General features: G+C 44.6%; 1 protein-coding gene across 1 annotated transcript in view; it reads right to left on the bottom strand.

Annotated features, from left to right (window-relative positions):
- LOC307023708 (proteasome activator complex subunit 4B-like) overlaps positions 1-1,670 on the bottom strand; it is a 31,247-nt gene extending 29,577 nt beyond the window's left edge. Inside the window, 1 exon segment of the mRNA XM_079657178.1 lies at positions 1,609-1,670. The gene's annotated coding sequence lies outside the window, so the exon portion shown is untranslated.
- Between the last annotated feature and the right edge of the window lie 10,919 nt (positions 1,671-12,589).

Raw genomic sequence — 12,589 nt, 5'->3', positions numbered from 1 at the left:
AGTGTGTATGGGAAGGATTTCTGTTCTAACGATGTTATGAGATCCACATAAAAAACCTTAAACACTCGGGCTGCAACTAAGAATTACTTTCATAATTGATCAGCTAGTTGTTCAATTTTCAGAACAGAACGAGTGCCCGTAAAAACTCAAGGAAATGACTGAGCTTGACCAACAATACAAAGAAGTGAAACTAAAAAGGAACATATATCTTTTAAATAAAATAATGTTTGGCAATGTGGCCGGTGACTTTACTTAATCATTATGTATTGGAGCTCACACTAACTTCTTTAGCAAACTGTCATGAAGTCAGTTGGTTTGTTTTGCCAGGCCATGTAAAATTGAAAAAAATGATGCTAGTAGTTCACTGATTCAAGTGAATTTAGTCATTTTTGGACAGATCTAAACTAAGAGTTATACTCTGTTTCCAGAATTTATGCTAAAACAAGTAAGCTAGCTGTTACATTACATAACATGTCAATTGTTAGACGCTATTATTATTACATGTTACTTGTTAGACGCTTTTATCCAAAGCGACTTACATACTCAATACTGTGGACAATCCCCACAGGAGCAATTTGTGGTGAAGTGTCTTGCCCAGGGACACAACAACATGCTGACAGCAGTGGGGTTTAAACTTGTGACCCCCTGATCTGAACACCAACGCTCAACCCACTGCGCCACACGCCTCTGATAGGAGTGGCTTCGTTATTAGCGTACATACATTTTGGTTTTGCCAGGCCATGTACTCTCCTATTCCCCAGCCATGCTATTCTCTACCTGTCCACCAGATGTCCTCAGACCTCCTCACTAGTCACATGACTCACATTCACCTGCTCACCTGATTCCACTTCCCCTAATCAGCCCTGCAATAGCCCCTTTTCCCAGTCAGCGGCCATTTTGTCCATCTTGTTGTATCCTGTATCTGCCTCTGCCTGTCCGGTTCTGGTCAATTGGGATCATCTGTTACTTCTTTCTGGACTTCATACCCATGCCTTTAAACTTTTGATTCTTTGTCCAGTGATAGTCATTAGAAGCTTTTTGAAGCTTTGGGACTCAAACACATACTGTATGGCGGCTTGCAAAATGTATAGCTACGTTTTTTATCTCTAAAGGATACACACAAACATTCTGTGGTATCATTCTTCATCTCTACTTTAGTCATCTAATTGAACTGCCTGCCTTCACTGTCTACGGGCTAGAATTGTAATAGACTAATATAAATAACAAGCCGATTTGCTTTCTTGCAGAGAGTTACATGTGGATATGAATACTGATATGGCTATCATGTCTGTATGGAAAAGATTATGCTACAGCTAGTAGGTGACTGACTGAAGTGAATTTGTGTCATTTTTGGACAGATCTAGGCACTTACACTCTGTTTCCAGTCTTTATGCCAAAATAAGTAAGCGAATTGTTAGGGGTAGCTTCCATACATACATAAGTGGCTTCACTCTGCAAGAGTCCATTCACATTTTTCCTAAAATGTCAAACCTTTCAGGATAAGGCTTATGTTGGCAGTAACTCCAAACTAGACATAAAACGGGAACCTTGGTGGAAGTAAAAATACAATCTATCAAAACAGGTCAATGCAAAGGTACAACATCATACTTAGGGAACCAGACGAGTCCAAGGTGTTCATTTTTGGAGTAGACAGCCCTCTCGTACAGAGCATAAAGGGGTCGCCACGGCAACTGTAGGTCATCCCTTGACAGCAGTTCCTTCTTCCTGTTGAAAAATAAGCCAATTATTAGCTGCCTGGCCTGGTTATAAAATATCTTTGCAGGACTTTACTAAAATTATTTGAAATTCAAACCTTGGGGAAAAAAAACACCCGGTCAAGAAAAGATTTGGGTTAAAATGTTAGATGGAAGTGAGAAACTGCAGGGAGTCTGAAGGAGTTTGTAATTGCAGGAAAATGAGTCACTACCTCAAAGGCAGTGCTCGGCAGCTAACTTCTAGGCATGTCTGCAAACACAGCACTGATTCTTTGAAGTCAATAAAGCATACCTGAACTGACAGCTGCAGACATTAGTAATTTGCAGGTGTAGACTCAGCTGGAAGAAAATATATTACAACACTCATACATGGCTGAATAGAAAGGAGACACAGCGTGCTGTCAAGTTACCTGGTTAATGCTGATTTTTGACAATCTGTTACGCTTTTAAGTTGAAACTAACTAATAAGTGCTTCATCATTTTTAAAGATGTTTTTAAATCCTCCTGAGAAACTTCCACATTGCTTTCTTTCAATGTTTTTAGATTACGAGCTCCTTCACAAAATTTCCACATCTTCACATTCCTCTTGTATCCGTTCTCCTTCATCTTAAGGGAATGGAACAGACCCATTGGGGTGATTTGAAGAGTGTAGGAAAGAAGAGACAATTGGGAAAATAACGGTAATGTGCAAGGGATGACAGGAAAAAAAACTAAAAAGTAGCCAATTGAGATGATGTTGAGTATCAAATTCATCTCTCCGCTGTGGGACTAAAACACCGAAGCCCAGATCTTTCTGTCTTCATCTAATGCAGTGGTTCTCAAACTTTTTCTGTCAGGCCCCCCTTTTGGAGGAAAAAAAAAGTCGGGCCCCCCCAACACAAATAGTCACCTAATGGGCCAAGTTAACATTTATTAAAAATAAATCAATATGAACGTGAGCATTCCTTTCAAAAAAATAAAAAAATCACTTTGCAAGAACAGTGAATAAAACAATTCTCCATAAGTCTGTGTGCTCCAAAAATAAATACATAATACAATTTGCTAGAACAATAAGTTATAATAAAAAAAAAAAACGAAAGAAAATGCTGATATTTGGCAAAAAAGTGTGTCTTATCACAGCATTAGTGGCTGCAATGAGCTCCTTATACCCGTTAGCGTAGCTCGCTAGCACCAGAAGCTAACAACAACGATCTCCGGTACAGGTGCGCTCTCTCTCTCTATCCTGCGCATGCACACAAAATGGCTCGTTCCACACACACACAAAGCCGAGCTTGAATGAAACACAGAGACCCAGACGTACTTGTAGACTACTGTAGCATATTATTTTCAAATCAATCATTTTTCAAATTATGAAAAAAGTCATAAAAAATGTTCCTCCTGGTCTCTTGCGCCCCCCTGGCGCGCCCCCCACTTTGAGAAACACTGATCTAATGGAAAGCACTCAGGAAAATGATATCTAAGTTAGGACATTGTTCTGTGATTGATGTGAAAGTAGTGGGAACAACCGGTGACTAATGGAAAGTGATGAATGTGGCCATCTTGGAGAATATCATGCAGTCACTGGAGTAGTGACTGATCTGATCTGAGAGATAAAAGAGTCACGATTTAGGTCAGGGCCCAAAGCAGGGGTGGGGAACCTTTTTCCTCTCAAGGGCCATTTCAATTTTTACAACATCCTCCGATGGCCGTACAAATGATTGACCTCTGCTTAAAAATACTAAAATCACAGCCCATTCATTTTGCCTTTCTTTCATGCTGTGCAAAGAAAAAGCAACCTCTTAATCCAGATATTTTACCATGACTTCACATGCACCGTTGTGGCACGACCGCCCAAACAGAAATATATGGACACAAGATGTGTGCAAATGTATTTAGTTTCCTATCCATGTGAACATGATTTAAGTACGGGATGGACCTAACATCCTCTAGGGGGGTCCGGGGGCATGCTCCTCCGGGAAGTTTTTTTTTTTTAAATGTTGAAGTTAAAACCATCAATCTGCACTTTGAGAGCAACATTAGGAGTTCTCATTCATAACACTCCGTTCGATGTCTCACTATGGGATGCGCCTCAACGCGTATGCAAACAGAAGCATCAATCTCATTACACCTCTTCTCGCTTCAGAGCACATCTCGAATTATCAGTAGCCGGGCTAGCTTAACGTTCCACAGACTGAACCCAAAAATAACATTCGGTCGACGGGCGCTTGCCGGTTACTTTTTTGCATTGCAAGAAGTAGTGATGTGTCGGTCGCGAACGAGCCGGCTCTTTTAAGGGTTATGGCTAGAAAGGATCCGTCTAGTGTAAAACTCTCGTGATAGTTTGCAAGTCACGTGGCTGAATGTTTACGTTTGGCAGGCAGCCTTTCACTTACGATCGTTAACATCAGTGGGCCACTGCAAATGATGGTGAGAAGCTAAACCATCTATTAATTATGTCAATGACAGGGAGTGTGATTGTTGAAATAGGGTGTTAGCGGTCTGGCTGTTCAAAGAAGAATGACAACACTCTAGATCACCAGCACTATGGTTTATTTTTTATTTACAGGCAAGTCAACGTTGTCGCAGTAAAAGTCCCAAGATAGCTCATGGTACAATACAATGTTCCCTTTCAGTGTTTTACTATTATGTCTGATGTTTCTCTATTAATATTACTGCTGCATTAATGTGTATGTTGCATGTTACTGCTGTAGGTGTGTTTCCGAGCCGCTCCAACGAGAGTTACAACGAGAACGTGACGTCATATTTACACAAGACTGATCCTTTCTAGCCATAACCCTCTTTTAAGTGAAAGACAGGAGCCGGCTCGCGCCCACGAACGAGCCGGTTTTTTTTTTTTTGCGGAGGGATCTAGATCGGCATGAAGGCACATTATGCAATGTGCAATGTGCACATTATCCCGCTTATTACAAGGCCACATTCTCAACAAAGTAACGACATGACTCCCAATATTAATTGAAATGCTTTTATGGATTTAGAAAATGATTTTATTGATTTAAAAAATAGTTGTATTTATTTAAATTGACATGCATCCGCTAAGAAAATAGTCCGTTGTTACTGTTTGAACTAACGTAGCAACGGCAGGAACTGCTTCGATAGTGTTTTGAGGAGCTTTTTTATTTCAGATTTGAAAACATCGTTGCTTGCTTTCAAAAAGCAAAAAAAGTAGCACAATTCATGATGTCTTGGAAAGTATCTAGATATCCGTGCCCTAATGCCAAAGTAACTGCACACTGAATATGTGTCACAGGTTTGATGTCTATGTCTGGACCGCTGCGTAAAAAGGAGGGTTTCTGCCCCGTTACTTCTCTTCTTACTTCTATAAGAATAAAACACGGAGGACGGAGATATCTTTTTCTCCCCCTCTTCTGACAGCCCAGCAGCTGATCTCAGAGCACGCTCCCCTCTCCTGCATGGGGGCGTGGTCAGCTGTAGCTCACAGACTCAGCCCCCTGCAAAAACAGCGCTGGAAAGAGCAAATAGAGCGAAATGAGGCATAGCTAAAATGCAGGATCTACTGCTACTACTACTCAAAGGATGTATTGAATAATTTAAGTGATATATGTGTACAAATATACATCATTCATTAGTCAAAACAGGGCTACATTTGATTTAATTAAAAGGTATAATAATATGTGGTAAACTGAAGATCCGTTTGGGAGCCGAAAGAGCCGGCTCTTCTTGGTGAGCCGAGCCAAACGATCCGGCTCACCAAGAAGAGCCGGAATTCCCATCACTAAGACTGAACAATTTTAACACACCAGTTAATATTTTAATCTGCCTCGCCGTTTCTTTCTTTCGAAATTACGGTAAGGTTTGATTTTCTCTTCAAGCTAGTAACATACCTGTTGCTAGCCTTCCCTCCACACCGACACCACGGTAGCGAGGACGTTCTCTTTTCTCTCTCACAGCAGAGGAGATGGAGATAAAAACAAAATGTATTAACACACCAGTTAATATTCTTTAAAGAATAAAATCTACACCGTCGCTTTTTTCTTTCGGATTAACGACAAGTTTGGATTTTTTTCTCAGTAACGTACCTGTTACTAGCGTGTCCACTCCACGCCGACACCCCGGCGAACGAAGATGGACCCTTCTCTCCCTCACACCAGAGGAGTCAGGGACTCCGAGGCTCGGCTATGCGGCTGCGGGTTTAAGGTCTCAGGCACAGACTCACACCAGGTCTGCTCGTCCTGCCTCGGGCTGGAACACGCCCAGGAGGCTATCGATAACCCCGGCTCGTGCGGGCATTGTGCCCGCTTCACCATTAAGAGCCTCCGCCGACGGCTAGCACGCCAAGCTAGCTTGTCGGGACAGGACCCCCTCATGTCCGCTGATTCGCCGGCCGGCAATCAAGACATGGTGTCGTCCGCCGCAGAGATTGAGCTCCGCGCTGTGTCAGGCTGGGGCTCAATAACAGCGGCAGCCACTGAACCGGAGCCCCGCGCCGTGTCAGGCTGGGGCTCAATAACAGCGGCAGCCGCTGAACCGGAGCCCCGCGCCGTGTCAGGCTGGGGTCCGGTGGCCGCAAGAGCCGCGAGAGCAGAGCCCCGGGCTGTGTCAAACTGGGACTCCCAACTGGACCTCACCATGGTTCCACCCGCGGAGGATGTCCTGGAGTTGGACTATATGGAGGAAGAAGAGGATGCCTCTGAGTTTCTCCTGTCCGACTCGGATGAGCACGAGGATGACATCTTCGTTTCATCGGCTCAGGCTGCAAAGCCGGGAGCGATGTCCGCTCTCTCGGGCGAAAGCACACCAGCTTCGCCCTGCCTAAGTATAGACTCGCAGGCCGTGTGTCAACGCGCTGCGTCCAGGCTGGACATCCCATGGCCTGAAGTGGCCAAGGAGACCTCCAGATCTCGCTACGAGGGGAAGCAATTGCCCCAAGCAGCGAGGACGAAGAGGCAGCTTCTTCCAGTCTTTCCGGAGATGCCGGACGAGGTGTCGGTCTCGTGGAGAGACCGCCCTTTCAGCATCAAGGCCCCAATCCAGGGTACCTCCTCCCTGGACTATGACGGTATGGAGAGGCTCCGCCTGCTCCGCATGCCGCCCATGGAACCGCTGGTGGCAGCCCACCTCCAACCGAGGCTGGCTTCGACACCGAGCAGGAAGCCCACGCTACCGGCAAAGGCAGACTGTTTTCAGTCAGCGATGACCGAACGGGCCTATAAAGCCGCAGCTTTGTCCGCCAGGGCACTAAACGTCTCCTCGCTGCTGACCGCCTACCAGGCGGAGCTCTGCGAAGACTTGTAGAGCAAACCTGAGCCTGCCGTGTGGGACGAGATCGCAGCGATCACAGACATTTACCTCCGTGTGCAGCGCTGTGCAGTCCAAGCCACGGGCAAAGCACTGGGAATTATGGTGGTACAGGAGAGAGCCAGGTGGCTCAACCTGACGAACCTTCCAGACCGGGAAAAAGAGCATGTTCTGGACATGCCTATTGTTCCCGAGGGCATATTTGGCTCCGCTCTTGCTTCGATGCAGCTGAGATGCGAATCAAAAAAGAACGAAGACGAGGCTCTCCAGCTTTGTCTCCCGCGAAGGTTCCAGCCGCCACCTTCAACGGTACCGCGGCAGGCCTTCACTCAAGCTGCCTCACGTCCTGCCCGGTTCAAGATACCGAAGCAGCAGAGACCACAGCCCGTCCCGGGTCCCCAGCCCAGGCACGAGGTGAGGATGAGCTGGCAAGAAGATCTCCGGTTCCGGCAGCTGCCGCTCAGGCACAGCCGACCCAGGTTTTCAGCCACCAGGCGAGGAAGAAGAAGCGGGCGGCCTGACAGCCTCCTCTCCTCTCCTCAACAAGAGAGCTGGAAGTTCCCTGTTCCCCAGCTCCAGAACACGTTCCAGTGTTAGATGCTCATGTGTTTTCGGGGTGCCACCATGCCCCCATCTTCCCGCCGCCTCGAGTGATGCCAGAACGTCATCCTCAAGTTCGCGAAATGGACTTAACATCTAAGACAGCAAGTTCCGCTGCCTGTTTAAGTCATACAAACACATGTCATCATTATTGTTTCCTAATAAATCATTTTCCACTGTCGTTTCCAGGCTTGAAGCCAAGGGCACAGTCAATAAAAATGAAAAGAAAAACAATAAAAACAATAAACAGTCTGTCGTCTACCCCTCTTTTGAGAGTGGCTACGGCCTCTCTCAAAAGGCGGACATTAGACGGGATTGTGAAGGCACCAGCGCCACGCGCATGCGCAGTGTCGGCCGGGGTTGTGAACCTGGGGTGCCACCGTGTTCAGACACTAGAGGGCCCCATAACACAACAAATAAAGACACAGAGGGCAGACGACAGAGATGTGACATCTCCGCTCGCTTTAAGAAGCGAAAAGTGGAGGATGCTCACAGATTCTGCTTGGGTTTTCAAGACAGTAACACAGGGCTACAGGCTCCAATTCACTGTCACCCCCCCTCACTTTTCGGGCATTCTGAATTCACAAGCCCGGGGAGAGTCGGCCCATATTCTGGAGCAAGAGATTTTTTCGCTACTAGAAAAGAAGGCTATATCGATAATACCCGCCGAACAGAGCGGCTTTTATTCCAAGTATTTCCTCGTTCCAAGACGGGGAGGGAACCGAATTCGGCCTATACTAGATTTGAGAGCTCTGAAGAAATATCTCAAAAGATACAAATTCAGAATGCTCACTCACACATCTCTGTTGCGTCTCGTGCGCTAAAACGACTGGTTCACATCATTCGACCTGAAAGATGCGTATTTCCACATCCCAGTATATTACCCACACCGGAGATATCTGAGGTTCGCCTTTCAGGGTGTCTGTTACGAGTACAGAGTACTTCCCTTCGGTCTGTCTCTCAGCCCGCGAGTGTTTGTACGGTGTACGGAAGCCCCGTTAAGACAACAGGGTAATCGCTTGGCAACTTATCTGGACGACTGGCTGCTTCTCGCACAGTCGGAGCAAGAGGCTATTACGCTGACGAATGTCCTCGTAAAACACCTGCTCGATCTGGGTTTCGTAATTAACACAGAAAAGAGCATGTTGTCCCCAGCCCAGACTGTACTCTTCCTGGGCCTACACCTGAATTCGGTGCCCTTTACAGCCCGCCTGTTAGCAGAAAGAGTGAAAGCCTTCAGAGCTTGCCTCGCTCATTTCCGGCTACGCAAATATGTTCTCTTCAGATCATGTCTGCGGTTACTGGGGCTCATGGCGTCAGCCATCCTGGTGGTATGACTGGGACGCTTACACATGAGGGAGTTTCAGCGCTGGGTAGCTGCCCTCAGTCATGGCGCGTGAAGAGTGATGGTCACTATGAAATGCGTAATGGCACTGCGCCACTGGCTACACCCGACTTTTCTAGTACGGGGCGTGCCTATGGGTGCTGTCCTATCGCGGAAGGTGGTCAGTACAGACGCATGTCTGACGGGCTGGGGGGGTATATACGAAGGTCGACCTGTGAGGGGTCTCTGGAGCAGAGACCTCCAACGGTCACACATAAATTATCTGGAGCTTTTAGCGGTGTTCCTAACCCTAAAACGCTTTCTGCCTTTTCTCAGAGGACATCATGTCCTCGTGAGGACAGACAACACGACCACAATATCGTATATAAACCGCCAAGGGGGTTTGCGTTCTCTCCAGTTACACATGCCGGCACTCAAACTGATCTTATGGAGCTGCGGACGTCTCCTCTCTCTGAGAGCGACGCACGTACCAGGAGTGATGAACCCCGGGGCAGATCTGCTGTCCAGACGTGCACCACTATATGCAGACTGGACTCTACATCCAATGGTTGTGAGTCAGCTGTGGGTGCGTTACGGTCGAGCCGCGGTAGATCTGTTCGCATCAAAAAAAAATGCTCAATGTCTGCTGTTCTTTTCAATGCACGATTTAAACGCACCGTTAGGCGTGGACGCGCTCGCGCACATTTGGCCTCCGGTCCTTCTGTACGCGTTCCCACCCCTGGCTCTGATACCCCCCAACTCTGGCCAGAGTGAGAGAACAACGCCACACACTGATCCTGATAGCTCCGCACTGGCCTGAAATGTACTGGCTGGCGGAGATATATCAGCTGCTGTGCGGGCAGCCGTGGCAGCTCCCACTACGCAGGGAGGGGACGATCTTTCACCCACACCCAGAGCGCTTGGCACTATGAGCCTGGCCCGTGAGTGGTACAATCTGAATACAGTGGGGCTCCCTCAGAAGGTGATAAACACTATTCAGAGTGCAAGAGCTTCCTCCACCAGGTCTCTCTATGACATCATTTGTTATGCTCATACTTTTACCTTTACAATCGTTTGCTTTAATATGCAGTATATTTTTTGTATATTTGTGTGTTTGCTTCCTCCTGCGCCCTTTCGGACACATACTGTATGATTTATTATTATTATTAATATGAAGATATTATTAAGATAAGATAAGATGTTACTTTATTGATTGAACATTTTAGTTCAGAATGTGCTGTCCCACGGTAATTCAGAGGGCTCACAGGTCACATTCCGACCATTATTTAAAACAATAGGTGCTTTCACACCGTCTACAGTTTGATTTGTATAGAGGGAGCTCTGTGGCTGAATGGCCAGCGATTAGGTGTGGCGCATTTATCATAGGTGATCAGAGCTAACTGCCTGCCGTCAGATTTCATTTAAAAAACAGATCTGATTTTAAGACTATTTCTGCGCTCATAAAGAATGATAAGAATAAGAATAATGCGTATTGAACTGGTTTAATTAATTAGTGAGTTTATTTAACACTAGAACCGCCAATCGGGTCAATTTGTGTGATGTGTGTTGTGTGTGTGCAATGTAACTTTTTTTCAATAAAATATTAAAGTCTCCCAGTCCGTGACTTTTCCTGAAAGTGTGTTATGTAGCACCCTATGTTGTTAAAAATTGCATTCTAATAGCAGGATTTGACGGGTTTAGGTAGGTCGTTTTGAATCCAAAATAGGTAGTTTCTGTGATTCATGTAGATCTGCAATACAAATATTTTTGGGGAATTGGGGGGTCTGGGACCCGGAGTAATCTGCGGCCGTGAGCTGTCATATACCATCATGACACGCATGGTGTTCTTTTTTTTATATATTATAATGAAGTACGAGCTGTGTGCTCGAGTCTTCCTGCCTGTCGGCTCTGCTGTCATGGATGTATAATAAGGCTCTGCTGCTCCGAGATGGTGGTCTAGCTTCAGCAGCTACATTACCTACGGGTGCGTTCGTTAATATTAACTGTGCGTCCGGAGTCACTGTGGCACAGACTGGACCGCTGGTGAACAGCTGTTAGAACGGGCCTTTCAGGTGTTTAGAGCAGAGCTCCCTGTCGGAGCGTCAGAGCGTGATGTGAACTGAAAAGTTTTTCTGTGGCAATATTATTTAAGGAATCGTTGAGCTAGCTAGCTAGCTAGCATACATTGTCACTATCTGCTAAAGTTAGCTTTAGCCTTCTATTTCTAATAGTTTTTTTCATAGGCTATAAACAGAGGTGGTATAAGTATATATATATATATATATATTGTACTTGAGTAAAAGTAGAAGCACTCAGATCTTGTACTAGAATAAAAGTAGAAGTACTCAGATCTTGTACTTGAGTAAAAGTAGAAGCACTCAGGTCTTGTACTTGAGTAAAAGTAGAAGCACACAGATCTTGTACTAGAATAAAAGTAGAAGTACTCAGATCTTGTACTAGAGTAAAAGTAAAAGTACTCAGGTCTTTTACTTGAGTAAAAGTAATCGTACCAGAGTGTAGGAATACTCTGTTACAGTAAAAGTCCTGCCTTCAAAATGTTCCTCAAGTAAAAGTAGAAAAGTATTTTAATCAAAATATAGTTAAAGTAGCGACAGTAAAAGTAGTCATTGTGCAGATTGGTCCATTTCAGAATAACATATATGATATGTTTTATAATGATTGATCATGAAAGTGTTCTCAAAGCTGGTAAAAATGCAGCTAGTTTGAATGACTTTGTATACTGCAGGGTAGCTTGTGGATTTACTCCAGGTGGAACTAAAGTCTGATTTAACACTTGATTATATTTCACATCATTCATCCACCTCTGTAAAGTAACTAAAGGTATTAAATATATGTAGGGGAGTAGAAGTACACCATGTACATCTGAACTGTAGTGGAGTAGAAGAACAAAGTAGCAAAACATTGAAATACTTAAATAAAGTACAAGTATCTAAAAATTGTGCCCAAGTATAGTACTTGTTGAGTTTATGAACATAGTTACTTTACACCATGTGGCTATAAAGATAGAAAGACTAAGCCTTCCACAGAGGCATGAAAATACATTTTCAAAATGCTCAACCGTGCTGCCAAAATTATAAACTGACTGCTACACAATTAAAATAAATGCTTTTATATATTTCTATTAGATGTGACTCTTTGGCGTTTCTGTTATTATTAACACTGCTGCTTTAGTTGTTCTGCTAATATCCTCTGTTATTCCTCATTTTAAAGCCGATATTCCGTGGGGTGGGGGAGCCGGGGGCTCGGATCCTTGTCACCTTTTTCATACAGATGAGTTTGCATCCCAAAGCCTCAGTCACCTTAAATTCATGTAATAAAAACATCTCAGGTCAGTAACACTCAAAGCTAAATGTGCAATACCATGTTCAGCTATGTTACTATTTATAATGTTATTGTTGTTACATCAGAAGATGTACATATTGGAATGATTTCTTAACTTACAGTAGGCTATTTTTTACAATGTGTGTTGGAAGGATTTATTAAATTACTATGAATATTGTCATTGTTGAAGGCTTTTAGAGAAGGATGAACTATAAGCCTGAATTACATACATTTTATACCTAAAAACATAAAAGCCACAATAAATAAATCACAATTATTGTAGTTATTTTTACCTCCCGTATTGCTTTCAACCCACCAGCTTTTATGGTGTTGTTACGTCACTAACTGTAAG

The sequence above is a fragment of the Notothenia rossii genome, assembly GCF_949606895.1.
Source record: "Notothenia rossii genome assembly, chromosome: 11".
NCBI classification, from domain to species: domain Eukaryota; kingdom Metazoa; phylum Chordata; class Actinopteri; order Perciformes; family Nototheniidae; genus Notothenia; species Notothenia rossii.
The sequence above is the reverse complement of the archived record's forward strand: the minus strand, read 5'-3'. Positions and strand labels throughout refer to the sequence as shown.